This window comes from Hyperolius riggenbachi, chromosome 5, assembly GCF_040937935.1.
Source record: "Hyperolius riggenbachi isolate aHypRig1 chromosome 5, aHypRig1.pri, whole genome shotgun sequence".
Classification (NCBI taxonomy): Eukaryota; Metazoa; Chordata; class Amphibia; order Anura; family Hyperoliidae; genus Hyperolius; species Hyperolius riggenbachi.
Window position 1 is genome coordinate 373,285,913 of NC_090650.1, and position 16,152 is coordinate 373,302,064.

Consider the following 16,152-nt stretch of genomic DNA (forward strand, 5'->3'; position numbering starts at 1 on the left):
ACTGTTATCCCTACAGCTACTGTAAGTTAAAAGCCGGGGTCTTAGTTCACTGAAGAATGCATTCTTATGCTACACTGCGCAGAAGTACCCTGGTAAACATAGGTGTCCTAACTCTGGCCCTGTAACATGCATAGTGCAGACATGCAAACATTCATTGCATCAAACCTATCTAGGGATTAGGAGCACACATCCTGACGTCCTCTCCTGGGACAGAGGCGATGTGCCTGGTTATGTTTTTTTTTCTGATTTAAAAACAACTCTGCATGGCAACTAGCATTGTTCATATCAGGTGCCCTAAAAGTTTTTGTTCAATTTTGTGACTAGAGACTATATGTTGTACCAGTTCAACAGATACGTTATTGTATTTATTTATACAGCACCAACATCTTCTGTATCCTTGTACTTAGTACAAAATAATAATAGTGGAGCGCAGGGGCGTAACAATAGACCCTGCAAGGCATGCAGCCACAGGGGGGCCCAGAAGCCGCTGAGGGCCCTGTCGGGGGAGAAGTTTCTTTTCCTTGTCATGAGAGACTGATAACTAAGGGCACTGAGAGAAAAAGCTTACTGTTCTCTGCACAATTTTTCTAATGACTGCATCTGCTCAGCCACTGATAAGGAATCATACAAAGATTTGTTCTGTAGCTAGTCCCTACTCCATACCTCCCAACTTTTTGAGATGAGAAAGAGGGACACGTAAGCCACACCCCTGCCACACCCCTAATCACGCCTCTGACACACCCCTAGTCACGCATACCATAAAGATTTCATAAGAAAAATATGGTGTTTTATAATTCAAACCACACTGGTCCTCTCTATCCTGGTTCATTTTCCTTCATATTAACATTTTAAAATTAGTAATATATTAATTTAAAGGATGGGAATAAAGTTTAGAGTCATTCAAACACATTTTTAGTAGAGAAATATATATATTTACATAGAAAGAGGGACAAAGTCCTGAAAGAGGGACAAATGTGGAGGAAAGAGGGACAGAGGTACAGGGCTCCCAAAGAGAAACTGTCCCTCCAAAAGAGGGACAGTTGGGAGATATGCCTACTCAGTGTGCAGCAGGGTCTTGCCCCCAAACTCTCTACCCCTGGCCAAGTGCTGTGTACTGTAGTGATGCTGGAGAAGTCTGCAGAGCCAATCAATTCTGCTCTATCAGAGATGGACAGAGTGAGTGTAATAAGCTGAGGCTGGCTACACACTAGTCTGTCACTTTTCTGTATGCATTTTCTGCACACCATGTATGTTTGAATGTGTGAAAACATGCACATTTTATCACAGAAGCTAATGTAATTGATAGAGAAAATTCCTGCAGTGCTTCACTGCTCTCTGTTTTTATCTGTATGGGGAAAACACATTCAAGTGTGCACTAGTCAACTGATCAACATTGGATCTCAGTTTACCTCTCTAGACAGAACATGGGGGGAGGGGGCCCCATCCAAAATTTCACAGGGGGGCCCAGTGATTTCTAGTTACGCCCCTGGTGGAGCGCATGGATAAATGAGCAGTTCAACATACTCTACAATCAGGACATCCAGTGACAAGTACAAATACATACAATTGATGTGTAGTTTGGAAAGTCTAATGTATATATAAGATACAATTTTTATTTACAAACATCAGCCAAGAACCTCATGCCTGGCCAGTTATAAAACGGACTTCATTGCCAGGTTCCTGCTTCCTTGGACACATACTTTTCCAGAGGCGTATCTAGAGGGGTGCAGACATGGCTCATGCCTGCCCCCATGCTGTGCCCCAAGCCTGCCCCTGTGCTGAACCACAATGCCTGCCCCTGTGCTGAACCACCATGCCTGCTCCTGTGCTGCCCTGCCATGCCTGCCCTGTGCCTCCCCAACACTCAGACCTCAGATCAGATTAATTTGGTCATCTCGGGAACATGGCTACTTAATTTATGTACGTAGGGTGCACTTGGCTTAGCGTTAGAAAAGAGGGCAGAGAGGGAATAAGAAGAAAGAGAAAAAGTAACTTAGCAATATTACGAGCCAAAAAACATAGGCAACCATAATTCATGTACGTGAGAAAGGATGCTGTTTTTAGAGGGCAAGTGGGCTCTGACTGGGGGGGAGGGGCAATTTCAGTGTTTACCATGGGCTCTATATTACCCATATACACTCCTGTACTTTGCATCAACATTCAAAACAGCAAAAGGAAACAAAAAATATATATATAGAAATGGAAAGATGAAAATAGTAACCCAGAGAGTAGGGAAAACACTTGTAAATCACAGATGAAAGAAAAAATAATCGACAAGCATGTGTTAGTTCTATTCCCAAGCTGTGCAAGCTGAACAAGTTATTAGAAACTTAAGAAGAAATCTCTGAGAGAGAGAGAGAAGTCAAAAGCCATTTACAGTATAAAGGGAAGAGGGAAAGTAGGAAAATAAAAAGGAGGAAGAAACAAACAAAAAACTATTAGCTTCCCCAGTTTTCTCCTAGCAGATGAATCTGATCTAATTATTCCATTATAAAGGAACAAAGCAATACCTTGGGAAACCTTTGCCAAATATACTGCCTTAGCTAATTAGTCTAGACACAACCTATAATTCCTCTGCTAACAGTAAAGCCACAGTAGGTACTACTCTCACATCTTAATCACATTCCAAGTGGAAAAAATAAAAGAAACACTTTGGTGTGTCTTTGAGGCTGTATATAGCTGATTTCAACTGCATACTTATTTGCCTTTTAGTTCTTCGAATCAGTGGCGTAGCTATGGAGCTGTGGGCCCCGATGCAAGTTTTACAATGGGCCCCCCAAGCACTCTATACATAACAATTGATACGACACACCAAAACCTGCCAATGGCAATGACAGTGTCAGAGGAGCAAGAAGGGGATGGGGAACAGTTTGTTAAGGATTACCACTATTCAAAGGATCTATAGAAGTGATATTATGAGCACAGGACCAATAGAGAGCTAATACTGTATTTGGGGGAGGGTCCCTCGGGGCTCCTCTTGCCCAAGGGCCCCGATGCGGTCGCTACCTCTGCACCCCCTATTTACTACGCCCCTGCTTCGAATATTCATATAATCAGTTCATTTTCACATTCTTCCATCTCATTCTTTTAGTCGACTCAGACTGTCTTTGACCAGTATGTACTTTTGCACTCTAGTGGCTTGATTCACTAAGACAAATAGCACGCCGTATCCAAGTTAACACGCCTTATCAGAGTAGCATAGCGAGCGCTACGGACCGGCAGGTGGTCAGGACAGGACGAGTGGTGCTCTCGTCATTGCCAATTAGCAGGCATAAGTTTGTCACGCTCACTATGCTACTCTGATAAGGAGTGTTAACTTTGATAAGGCGAATTATCTCTGATAAGGCGTGTTAACTTGGATAAGGCATGCTATTTGTCTTAGTGAATCAAGCCCTAGATGCGTGGGTCAATCACTGCTTCTTTCAGCTGTTGCATAAGCATGTTCATGGCTTCACATATGCTGTCTGTCCATCTTAGCATCTGACATCCTTATCTTCTTTTGCCCTCAATTTTTCCAAGAATCAAGGATTTCTCCAAAGCATATATCTTTAATGGTGATCTTCTTCTTCTTCTTCTTTGCTTCTGCCCCCAAGCAATCACTAAAATGTTGAAGTCTCCTTCTCCTCATTTCTTCAAAGGCAGACACAGTCAAATGACTTTATGATCATTTTTTTCCCCATTTTTACTTTATTTCCACCAAGACCTCGCAGCACCTTTAGAATTTCAATTGCCTTTACTTAATGTATATTATCTGTCTCTAGTTTATCAAGACACCTGCATGCTAATATCCTATGGGTTTATGTAACCGTTCACCTCCCCTTCATTTTCCTCTTTGCTCTCTCTTCTTTCATTTCTTTTGCCACTTGACTTCTTCTCCATGCTTCATTGCCATTATTACTTTTAATCAGGGATGAGCAGAAATTACGCCAGTGCGAATTTACGCATCGTAGTTCGCATCTACGTATCGTAGTTCGTAGGCGAAGTTTAAAAACTATGCTTACAAATTTACGCGTAGCGAAGTACAGCTACGCGTAGCTTACGCCCACTACGCGTAGTTAACATGTGTAGCGCGGAATAGTGAACTATGTATGTGTTAATTACGGCAACTTTTCTGCATGCGATTGTATGCTTATAAATGTACGCTTTGGAAAGGGGAATGTACGCATAGAAGAGTTCCTGGTATAACCTTTAAAAAGAGAGGAATTAATGCGTAAAATTTTCCGCATAAGGGCATCAGCATCTGCATACACTACGCTTTGCACTACACGTAATTGCGTATTTTAACGCATAGTCTACGAAATGCACACAAAGCGAATATTTCATTTCGAAGCCAGAGTTTGGTGAAGCATAATTACGTAAAACTACGCGTAGTTCCAGCGTAGTGAAGTTGGCTGACTACGACCATCCCTGCTTTTAATTTACTTTCCTGGATGAAACAATATCTCACTGTGTTGCCCTTTCCTTTGATGAGCACAATAATTATATCCCTAGTAACCAGCTCCTCCCAGATGGAATTGTGTTACTGTTGCTGCTGTGTTTGGTTGCTTCAGACATCTGCAGATGCTGAAGTAAAATTGATAAATAAAATGGCCACCTGTAAGCCATTTTGCCATACTCCCTTTGTTCTCTTTTTTTACATGGTCTCAGGGGTTTGGAATGTGCTACTAGGAGATTTGTCTGTCTTGTAGATAAGGATGGCGCTGTGTGAATCTCACCAGTCAAACTAGCCTTAAATTAAACAAGCTACTGATGAAATATGTACCTCTAATAATAATTAACGACTGACTGATCTCATCCACTTAAATATTAATATGTATTCATGTATTCATTTATGCTGTATTCTGTATTCCAATAGTTAACTCAGAGATTTTGTGAGGATCCAATCAGGTTATTGGTAGGAGGAATGATTGTAATGTGTAATTTGGGGTATATAACTTCTGTTACGAGCCTTATTCAGTAGACTAAAATTTCGTCTCCTGTACAGTAAATAAACCAATACTTTACTTCCAAGACATCGATTTGTGGTATTTCACAACAATGCCATAACTACTACTGTGTCTAATTAGTGTTGGGCGAACAGTGTTCGCCACTGTTCGGGTTCTGCAGAACATCACCCTGTTCGGGTGATGTTCGAGTTCGGCCGAACACCTGATGGTGTTCGGCCAAACCGTTCGGGTTCGCCCGAACTACTAAATGCCCGGCCGAACAGGGCCGAACAGGGCCCCTGTTCGGCCGAACAGGGCCCTGTTCGGCCGAATACCGCCCCCCTATGGGGTCGCAGGCATAAGGGGGGAGCATGCCCCGATCGCGGGGGGGGGTCGGAAATTCCCCCCACCCCCTCCGCTAGCGCTCCCCCCTCTGCCCGCTTCCCCATAAAAAAAGTTGGCGTAAAGTTAAATATTACCAGTGGTGGCTGCTGCAGTGGCTGGCTGGCAGTGGTGTGAATGAGGAGGAGGAGTCCGAGTATGACGCGTTGAGGCCAGGCAGCGGGCGGTTCAGCGGTAGTACCCTTGTGGTACTTCCGCCCTTTCTCTGACCTCACGTCCTCTACGTGATGACGCATACGAGGGTACGCGTCACGCGTACCATCGTATGCGTCATCACGTAGAGGATGTGAGGTCAGAGAAAGGGCGGAAGTACCACAAGGGTACTACCGCTGAACCGCCCGCTGCCTGGCCTCAACGCGTCATACTCGGACTCCTCCTCCTAGTCCTCACTCACACCACTGCCAGCCAGCCACTGCAGCAGCCACCACCGGTAATATTTAACTTTACGCCAACTTTTTTATGGGGAAGCGGGCAGAGGGGGGAGCGCTAGCGGAGGGGGTGGGGGGAATTTCCGACCCCCCCCCCGCGATCGGGGCATGCTCCCCCCTTATGCCTGCGACCCCATAGGGGGGCCGTATTGCGGCATGTTCGGGTCCCCATTGACTTGCATTGAGTTCGGGGTTCGGGCCGAACATGCCGAACATCTGGCCCATGTTCTGCCTGTTCGGCCCGAACCCGAACATCCAGGTGTTCGCCCATCACTATGTCTAATCATCAATGATCTGTTTTCAAGAATTTGTAAGGTTTATAAAACTAGACTTAGCTGAAGGGGTTGTCTAGGAAAAAACAGATATTACATTAACTTTCGAGTCATCGAAACTCTCTGCACCCATCTCCTGTAAGCGTGATGGGAACAAGAGAGCAATCATGGTGTTATTACTATTAATAAAACCTGTTTACAGAATAATGTCAACTGTGTTGTGTGTACTGTGGAAAGGTTGGATTTGCACTCAGGGGCTGTGCGATCCACAAGGACTTCAGACAGTGCATAGACAGCAGCACTGGTGACTTCACTCATGAACTGCCCAACAGTGTGTTCTGGCAATGCACTGCTGCATGCATTTCAATGTGCTAAACTTGAATGGGGTCAGCATCAAAGCGGCCAACAACGCAGGTGCCATGCATTTTTGAAAAACATGCGACCACCTGGCATTATCCTGTAGTCCCTACTTAGAGGCAATTCTGAGCAGCATATTTTTGTCACATATTTATATTTCTTATATATAGTCTTTTCTATATCATCCCATACAAAGTACCAATTACTCAGTGCCCTGAAATACCAGAGTGAAAACAAGATTTTAGACAATTTTGCTAATTTATTGAAAAGTAAAAAAAAAACTCAAAATATTACATGTACACTAGTAATATGTTGGCGCTTTATAAATACAATAAATAATAATAATTAAAAAAAAAAAATAATAAAAATAATAATAAGTCTTTTAGGTTATGTCTCTACCAGCTTTGCACATCTAGAGACTGAAATCCTTGCCCATTATTCTTTGCAAAACAGCTCCAGCTCAGTCAGATTAGATGGACAGCGTTCGTGAACAGCAGTTTTCAGATCTTGCCACAGATTCTCGATTGGATTTAGATCTGGACTTTGACTGGGCCATTCTAACACATGGATATGTTTTGTTTTAAACCATTCCATTGTTGCCCTGGCTTTATGTTTAGGGTCATTGTCCTGCTGGAAGGTGAACCTCCGCCCCAGTCTCAAGTCTTTGGCAGACTCCAAGAGGTTTTCCTCCAAGATTGCACTGTATTTGGTTCCATCCATCTTCCCATCAACTCTGACCAGCTTCCCTGTCCCTGCTGAAGAGATGCACCCCCCGAGCATGATGCTGCCACCACCATATTTGACAGTGGGGATGGTGTGTTCAGAGTGATGTGCAGTGTTAGTTTTCTGCCACACATAGCTTTTTGCATTTTGGCCAAAAAGTTCCATTTTGGTCTCATCTGACCAGAGCACATTCTTCCACATGGTTGCTGTTTCCCCCACATGGCTTGTGGCAAACTGCAAACGGGACTTCTTATGCTTTCTGTTAACAATGCCTTTCTTCTTGCCACTCTTCCATAAAGGCCAACTTTGTACAGTGCATGACTAATAGTTGTCCTATGGACAGAGTCTCCCACCTGAGCTGTAGATCTCTGCAGCTCATCCAGAGTCACCATGGGGCTCTTGACTGCATTTCTGATCTGCGCTCTCTTTGTTCGGCCTGTGAGTTTAGGTGGATGGCCTTGTCTTGGTAGGTTTACAGTTGTGCCATACTCCTTCCATTTCTGAATGATCGCTTGAACAGTGCTCCTTGGGATGTTCAAGGCTTTGGAAGTCTTTTTGTAGTCTAAGCCTGCTTTAAATTTCTCAATAACTTGATTTCGGACCTGTCTTGTGTGTTCTTTGGACTTGACGGTGTTGTTGCTCCCAATATTCTCTGAGGTCCTCACAGAGCAGCTGTATTTGTACTGACATTAGATTACACACAGGTGCACTCTATTTAGTCATTAGTACTCATCAGGCAATGTCTATAGGCAACTGACTGCACTCAGATCAAAGGAGCTGAATAATTATGCACACACCACTTTGCAGTTATTTATTTGTGAAAAATGTTTGGAATCATGTATGATTTCCGTTCCACTTCTCATGTGTACACCACTTTGTGTTGGTCTTTCATGTGGAATTCCAATAACATTGATTCATGTAATGTGACAAAATGTGGAAAACTTCAAGGGGGCCGAATACTTTTGCAACCCACTGTATATACAGTACAGACCAAAAGTTTGGACACACCTTCTCATTCAAAGAGTTTTCTTAGAGGGAGTAGGGATGGGGGGGGGGGGGCTTCTTGTTAATGCTGCTGAGCAAACAGTAACCGGCATTCTGCAGTCATGTGACAAGCAGTGCAGGGAATTAAGAGATAAACCTGTCAAATGCAAATTACATTACACAGGAAGAATACCTCATCACATGGCAGATAAAAGTAAAGAGCTGTTACTTTCTGGATCAAAATTCGCTGTATTTTAAGTATATGTATCAATGCTCAAAATTCCACTCAACACAAAACCGCTAAAAAGGAATCAATAGTTTACAGGCACCAACATGCAACAATTACAATAATCTTTGGTATCAGTTTTGTTTGTTGTGTATAGTTCATTTGTACTACATTAAACTTTCAAGGTTCATCTCATGATAAACAAAAATGCCAATAAACATAATAAAATTTGCTACCACCATTGGGAACATCTGTCTCAGTGATGGATGATCTACAAGTTGCTTTCATAATAATTATAATTCATTTATAAGGCATTGACATGTTCCATAGTGCTGTTTAGAGTACATGAAACAATGCATATCACTAAACGCCCCTCAGAAAAGCTCTAATGTTCCTCTTATGGTCTAATGTCATATTTTGGTGGGAAATCAGATATCACCTCAGTCTTTTTTCTGGGATGTGTGAGGAAGCCAGAGTATCCAGAGAACACTCACTCCAACATGAGGAGGACACACAAACTCCAACAAGATAAGGTCCTGACCAACATTTAATCCTGGGAATCTAGCGTTGTGTCTCAAGCAATCTAGTCCAGTGCTAACCTACTTAGCACCCTGGTTAGCACGCCTAAACACTTTATACGTGCTAAGTAGGTTAGCACCGCTTACTAAATCAAGCCCAATATGTTAATTCTCATACTACATACAGTAGTTGTTTCTATAATTGAACAAATGTGTATATTTCCACTAGTCTTTCATTCTAACTAACTGCATGTTCATCTCTAAAAGCTCTTTCACACTGTTCAGGTTGTGTTGTGAACATACTGTATGCTTCACTGTAGTGTCGCACCACCAGCCCCGTTTCTAGGGGCAGGCCTGGCAGGAGTCCACCCGGAACGCAATGAGGGAAGTGGGGAGCAGTGATGGAGGGGGGAGCTGCAGCCACATTGGGACTCAGCCGTGGGGAGGGGGGCCCAAGTTCTCCCTCCCTCTCCCCGCCGGGCCTCCCCTCCATGGCAGAGTAAGAGCAGCGGAAGACTAGTAGGAACAGTTCACCTCCCTCCCCACTCCAAGCAACTATCACTTGCTGCTTCGCATACTAGAATTGTTGGGTCTCTGTAGCCAAATCGCATGATCATGTCTTGTACTCTGCCATCCTTTGTTACCATTGTATTGTATTATATTGCATCCCTTTTGATTGTCCAGTGCTGAATATTAGGTCGGTGCTTTATAAATACAATAAATAATAATAATCAGGCATGTTATGCTCCACGATGCATCGTCAAAGGTCCAGACTGCCAGATCATCTTGTCCCAGCGCTGGCCAAGTCCATTGTCCTCCTTCCTTACACCTCCTGCTCTTTGCCGCTCAGACATACTGGCCCATATGCAATTCACTTTTTCTCGAGTTATCTCCTCAAAGATAATTTTCATATTCTCTTTAAAATAACTTTTAAGTATTTTACAATTGAAAAAGTACCTAAAAGTTGATGAAAAGGTACTATCAAAAGTACTTTGAGTATTTTTTTGCTTGCTGGTGGCTTAAAAGGCATTTTTTGATTATGACATTGGCGTCAATTCACCAGAGGTTACCAACCTATTTATCTCTTGGGAGGTAATTTACCTCCTGTGATATCTCCAAATAGCAATTCTCCAGAAGTATCGACAGAGAGAAATGCAAGAGATAAATGTGAGATAAGTATGAGATAAATAAGTGATAGTTAGTAGTTAGTTTTTCTCCAAATCACAATTCACCAGGGAAGAAAGGGGGTGTGGCCATTCGTTATTTTTTCATCTCTTTATCCCCTGAATGAACCTGGAGATATCGTGGTTTTCACACAGCAGCTGCTGCTGTGGAAGATGGAGCCTTTTGAGCTTACTCTGTTAGGCCTGGAGCACACCAAAAACCGCTAGCAGATCCGCAAAATGCTAGCAGATTTTGAAACGCTTTTTCTTATTTTTCTGTAGCGTTTCAGCTAGCATTTTGCAGTTTTGTGAAGCGTTTTTGGTGAGGAGATTTCATGTATTGTTACAGTAAAGCTGTTACTGAACAGCTACTGTAACAAAAACTGCCTGCAAAACCGCTCTGAAGTGCCGTTTTTCAGAGCGGTTTGTGTTTTCCCTATACTTAACATTGAGGCAGAAACGCCTCCGCAATCCAAAATCTGCAGCAGCCCGGGAGTATGCGTTTCTGCAAAATGCCTCCCGCTCTGGTGTGCACCAGCCCATTGAAATACATTACCCAAGCGTATCCGCAGCCGCAAGCGGATCGCAAAACGCAGCCAAACCGCTCTGGTGTGCACTAGGCCTTAGAGCTTGCTTCTATTATGAGGAGACGAAGGCGCAGGAGGAGGGTCTGTTTAATCGCCCCTCGTATTTTTCGTGAGAGAACAGTTCTTGATAATTTTACTGAGACAGAGGTGGTGAAGAAGTTCAGACTCACTCGTGATATGATTTATGATATGATCCGGCAGTAAAAGGCGGGAATTCTCTGGTCAGGTAGTGTTAAAACTCTGCCTCCTACCCACAATGCTTCACTTTTAAGCTTACAGAGAGGAAAAGTATCCCATGTAAATCATTAATACCGATGACCTAACTCTCTGCTTTCTCACACTTTCCTCATGCATATCTCTCCATTATCCCCTGCTATCCAACACTTTTCTCTCTGTCCTCTCACACTGGTGAATTGACTCCAGAGTGTTAAAATACCTCATGAGATAAACTACCTACCTTTTTTCTCTTAGTAAATCCTCTCTGGTGAATTGACGCCAATGTGTGAAAGTATCACCTAGGAGAAAACTCAGGAGAAAAAGTCAATTGCAAATGGGCACAAATGGGAAAAGCAGTGTTGCTTGCGAATTTTCGCACCAGTCTTTTTGGCATTGAAAATCCCGTTTTCGAATTCAGCGAATTTTCACGAAAATCTTCAGAAATATTCGCGTTTTCGACCAGCAGCGAAAATTACAGAAACTTCGCTGTATGCGGACGCTTATGCCCTTTCTGCAGAAACATTTCCGCAATAATCCGCTAAATATGCGCATGGGTGAACTAATACATGCGTACATTCCACCTTCCAATGCGGAATTGTATACGTATAGAAGGGCAATAATGTTTCTGCGCATGCGCAATGATCCGTATAGACGCAGTTACCGCACGCATAGTTGACTTCGCAATACATACGTCAACTACGCGTAGCGGGCGAAGCTTCACATAGCGATACTATGACTCCGCGGAAATACGTACGCGATGAACTATGATTTTAACATGAAAATAACGGACATTAGGCGAAAATTAATGCAAAAATATTCGATCGAAAAATTCGCCCGTCGAAAAGAAATTAGTGCTTTTTTCAGTGCAAATTCAGCAAAAAGAATTTTTGCATTTTCGCTCATCACTGGGGAAAAGCATACCTTTAAAGAGGAACTTCAAGCAAGGATTAAACGTCATTCCACTCAGTAGCTGATACTCCCTTTACCACGAGAAATCTTTAACGTTTCTAAAATAAATCACCTGAGATGTCTGAGTGGGTGATATTGTGATAAAACCCCTCCCACAATGTGATGTCATTACCATGGTCCTGACAGTTTGCTGTCTGTGAATCTTGCTGCAGTGTGGGAAATAATGGCTTTTTTCAACTACCAAGCAAGAAATATCTCCCTCTGTGCTTAGAACCCTTAGTAACAAGCACTCCCATCCAGATCACCTGGTAGAACTATACATGTCGCCACCAATGAACACATTTCAGAATGTAAATAAGGGAAAGGAAAAATTTTACAATGGGAAAACACTGACTAAATAATCTGTAAATGAATATTGTAAAAAATAAGCAATTTTATTCATTATGTTATTTTCACTACAGTTCTTCATTAAAGTGAACCAGAGATGAAGCACCCTCATGTATTTTAGCATATATATCAGTGGGAACATTAGAGAAAACACCTACCCTGCTCTCTGTTTCATTCTTCACTGTTCAACTTGCTTCTTAGCAGCCCTGATAAAATCCCCGACTGAGCATTCAGTCTGGCTTTGCTCAGGAATCATTATAGCTGAATCATTATAGCAGAGCCACAAGCGGGCGGGCTTGGGCTTGAATAGACATTAGAGAACACAAACTCAGCTATAAAGATTCCTGAGCAAAGCCAGGCTGAATGCTCAGTCGGGGATTTTTTTCAGGGCTGATAAGAAGCGAGTTGAGCAGTGAAGAATGAAACAGAGAGCAGGGTAGGTGTTTTCTCTTATGTTCCCACTGATATATATGGTAAAATACATGAGGATGCTTCGTCTCTGGTTCCCTTTAAACAGTAGTAACTAGCATGGGTACATCAAGCCCAACCCACTGTTTTACGCCCAAGCAAGGTTGTAAATATTCGTATCTCCAGAAAATGAGGCTCATGTCCACAAGTTCTACTGTAGCAAGCAAGGTAAACTTTTGCAACAATAGAGTCTTCATATTACAAGCTTAGATATTTTACAGTAAGCTTCATTCTTCTTCCTACCAGTTAAGTGGAATACACCAGTTTATTGTATCCTTTTTTTCCACACAGTGTTTTTCAGACAATCCAAATGGGCAATCTATTCAGACACAAAAAATAACACAGACAGCAGCCAACCTGCATATAATTCACACGGTAGAAACCCCCTTCAGCTCTGGCGGTGCTTCTGAAATATCCTGGTCATTGTAATCCTCAGCCTGACATGATCCATTTTACGCGTTTTACTCAGTTCAATAAAACACACGCCTAGATAAGCTCTTTGGAGAGGATACAAGTTTAAATTGCAATTCCCAACACAAAAGTCAAATAGAGTTCTTCTGTTTAGCGATGCTACGGAACTTTCATGGCAGCCAAGCAACTCCCTCTGAAATGCTGTTGAACAGTTTAAAAAAGAATGCATACGGTATTTAGATTGCAGCAGGCGTGATTTAGGCCAGTGTTTCTCATCATTTTATTGGTATGTACCCCTTTTAAAACCCTGTATTCGCAAAGTACCCCCTACCATAGTAAACATTATCACACAAGAACCCCTCGACAAATATGTATTTAATCGTAGTACATTATAATTGCTTCTAAACAATTTCCAAACATTTACTATTGCTTTTAATTACCTAAAATACTAATTTGGTCTTGTTTAAATAAGATTTATCATTTTCTAAAACTATAAATTTGTTATTCTTGGTTAAGTATATCAAGCTGAGTACCCGCTGGAACCCTCAGAGGTACCCCCTGGGGTACGTGTACCACACGTTGCGAACCCATGATTTAGGCATTCCCCAGCGTAGGCATATCAGTAGCACAGTATCTCATAAATTGACTATGGTGCAAAGAAATCTAGCATTTCTCATGCTGGGAAGGAGCATATTCCACATAGATCTATTTCGCATAGATTTATGCTTTTTCCCTCTCAATGCACGTTTTCGCATACAGTACATGCCGCCAGAAACATGGAAACACATGCATATCACACAGTAATGCCACACACAGCCTTCTGATCTTGCTTTTTATCTCTGTCAATTTACAGTGTGATACTCCTGTTGTATATTGCTTGATGAAGCGGGACTATGCCCATGAAACGTGTTGCCAGATGTTTCTAGGAGTATATGAATAAATTGTTACTACCTTAACCTACAGCATCGTGGCTGTTTTGTAGAGTGACTGGTCTACCGCTGCCTCCGAAACATTTTAAACAATTTTAGCCATTTTTACTCTTTTGGCGCCTCTGTACACCTGTACAAAACAAGATATTCACCCTTGGTGGAAGGGTGGTACACCCTCCTTTTCTTCTATTCACAGAGAGCGACATCTTAGTGCTGAGTGGGGACAGGCCTAATCTCTCCACCTGCCTTTACAGTGGTTGCCTTAAGCCGCATCTACACGCGTAGATGCGGCGGTGATGTGGCTTATCAATCGAGCCACTGATGCGGCTCGATTGATAAGATCCGACAGGACGGATCTCCCCACCGCCGATTCCCTGCTCGTTCCCCGCGAGGGGACAATGGCAGGGAATCGAGCGGAAGATAAGCGGCGCCGGCGGGGACGAGCGCGGAATCGAATCCGGCGCACGAGCAGCAAGCGGTGACGCGGCGGGCACGTGCAGGGACGCGGAAGAGGCGATCCGGCGGCTAATCGAGCCGCCGGATCGCAGCCTCATCTACCCGTGTAGATGAGGCTTTAGGGATAACTCCGGTTTGTAAGTATAATACTTACGATTCAATATTTCCTCCCTGTTCCAATACTTACTACACTATATTGGGCTCTCCGTTTTTTTCCCTATATTCCTCACTAGAAACATGGAAAAGATTGGGGGAAAACATTTGTGGAAAACGCGAATGCAAAAGCCAACGGAGACCCAGGAATTGCAGTGAAAAATGGCCCTGCAAATGTGTTAATCCCAGTAATGTGCATATGGTTTGATGCACAGACTTTTTGGAGATTCTTGTGTTGTGTGTGTGGTGTAGTGTTGATTGGTGTGGCCAGAGCCGGGACAAGGTCCTCCAGCACCCAAGGCTGAGACACCAAAGTGCGCCCCTCCATCCCTGCCTCCCCAGCCGTCACACACTGATTGCTATTAGACTAAGAGGCGCCACAGGGCCCACAACCTCCCCAACACCTTAATATCTAGTTATCTGGCTTGCAGTCACTGCCATATATCCCCTTTTCTTATTTCTTTCTCCTTCAAACACAATTAGGAATGACAGCTGAATGAATTTTGCGCCCCCTCCTACACTGCGCCCTGAGGCTGGAGCCTCTCCAGCCTATGCCTCGGCCCGGCCCTGGGTGTGGCAGCGCTATATGTATGCTGGATGGCCATCCTGCATTTTTTAATTGTGTGTTGGTGTGCTATCCTTTTTGATCTGCATTGAATAAAAATTATGTTATTTTATCTTGATCTGTATTAGTGTTTTCACTCGTACCTCTCCACGTTGTTTACTCCACTGTTTTGTGAGTAATTAACTACCGTATTTTCCAGTGCATAAGATGACCCCCAACTTTTCCAGTTAAAATATACATTTTTTAGAAATATACTCGCCGTATAAGACTACCCCTCTTGACTGTTGGACATTTGTATACTGTACTGTATGTACTGGTGCTGTACTGTATGTGGTACCCAATATACAACAGCCAGCCAATCATGGCAAGAGATGTACCTTACCGCCGATTGGCTGGTTGTTGTATACAAAGCCTGCTTGGATTGGTCAGCTATCCCTGTCTCCAAGACTGTCAGAGTGGTAGCGCAAACATGCCTTTTTCATCCATCTGGCCCGCCCTTGTATACTATTACCTCCTTCTCTGCCTCTCAGATCTTGCACATGCGTGCCTGTGCCTCTTCACTGCAGTCCTCAGGAGTGAGATCTGAGAGGCAGAGAAGGAGGTACGGTAATAGGATACAAGGGCAGGGCAGAGGGGTAAATGAGACATGTTTTTCTGGGCACAGCGCCACTCTATCTCTTTTTTCCATACCAGGGCGTCCTGGACGCCTGCAGCTCACTCCATCCCTCACTTACACCTTCCCAGTGAGGTGCCCCCACACCTCGTCATCGGGACCGTGTTAAGTAACTTACATAGTTACATAGTTAGTTTGGTTGAAAAAGACCTTCGTCCATCAAGTCCACCCAGGAAAAAATATAAATAAAGAATAATAATAAAAAAATCTAATAAATAAAATAAAAATAAAACACCATGCTAAACCTGCACATATCCCAGTTGATACATATCCCAGTTGATCAGGAAGAAGGCAAAAAAACCTTACAAGGCCTGGACCAATTAGCCTTAAAAGGGAAAAATTCCTTCCCGACCCCAGATGGCAGTCAGATAAATCCCTGGATCAACTCTTCCAGGAATTA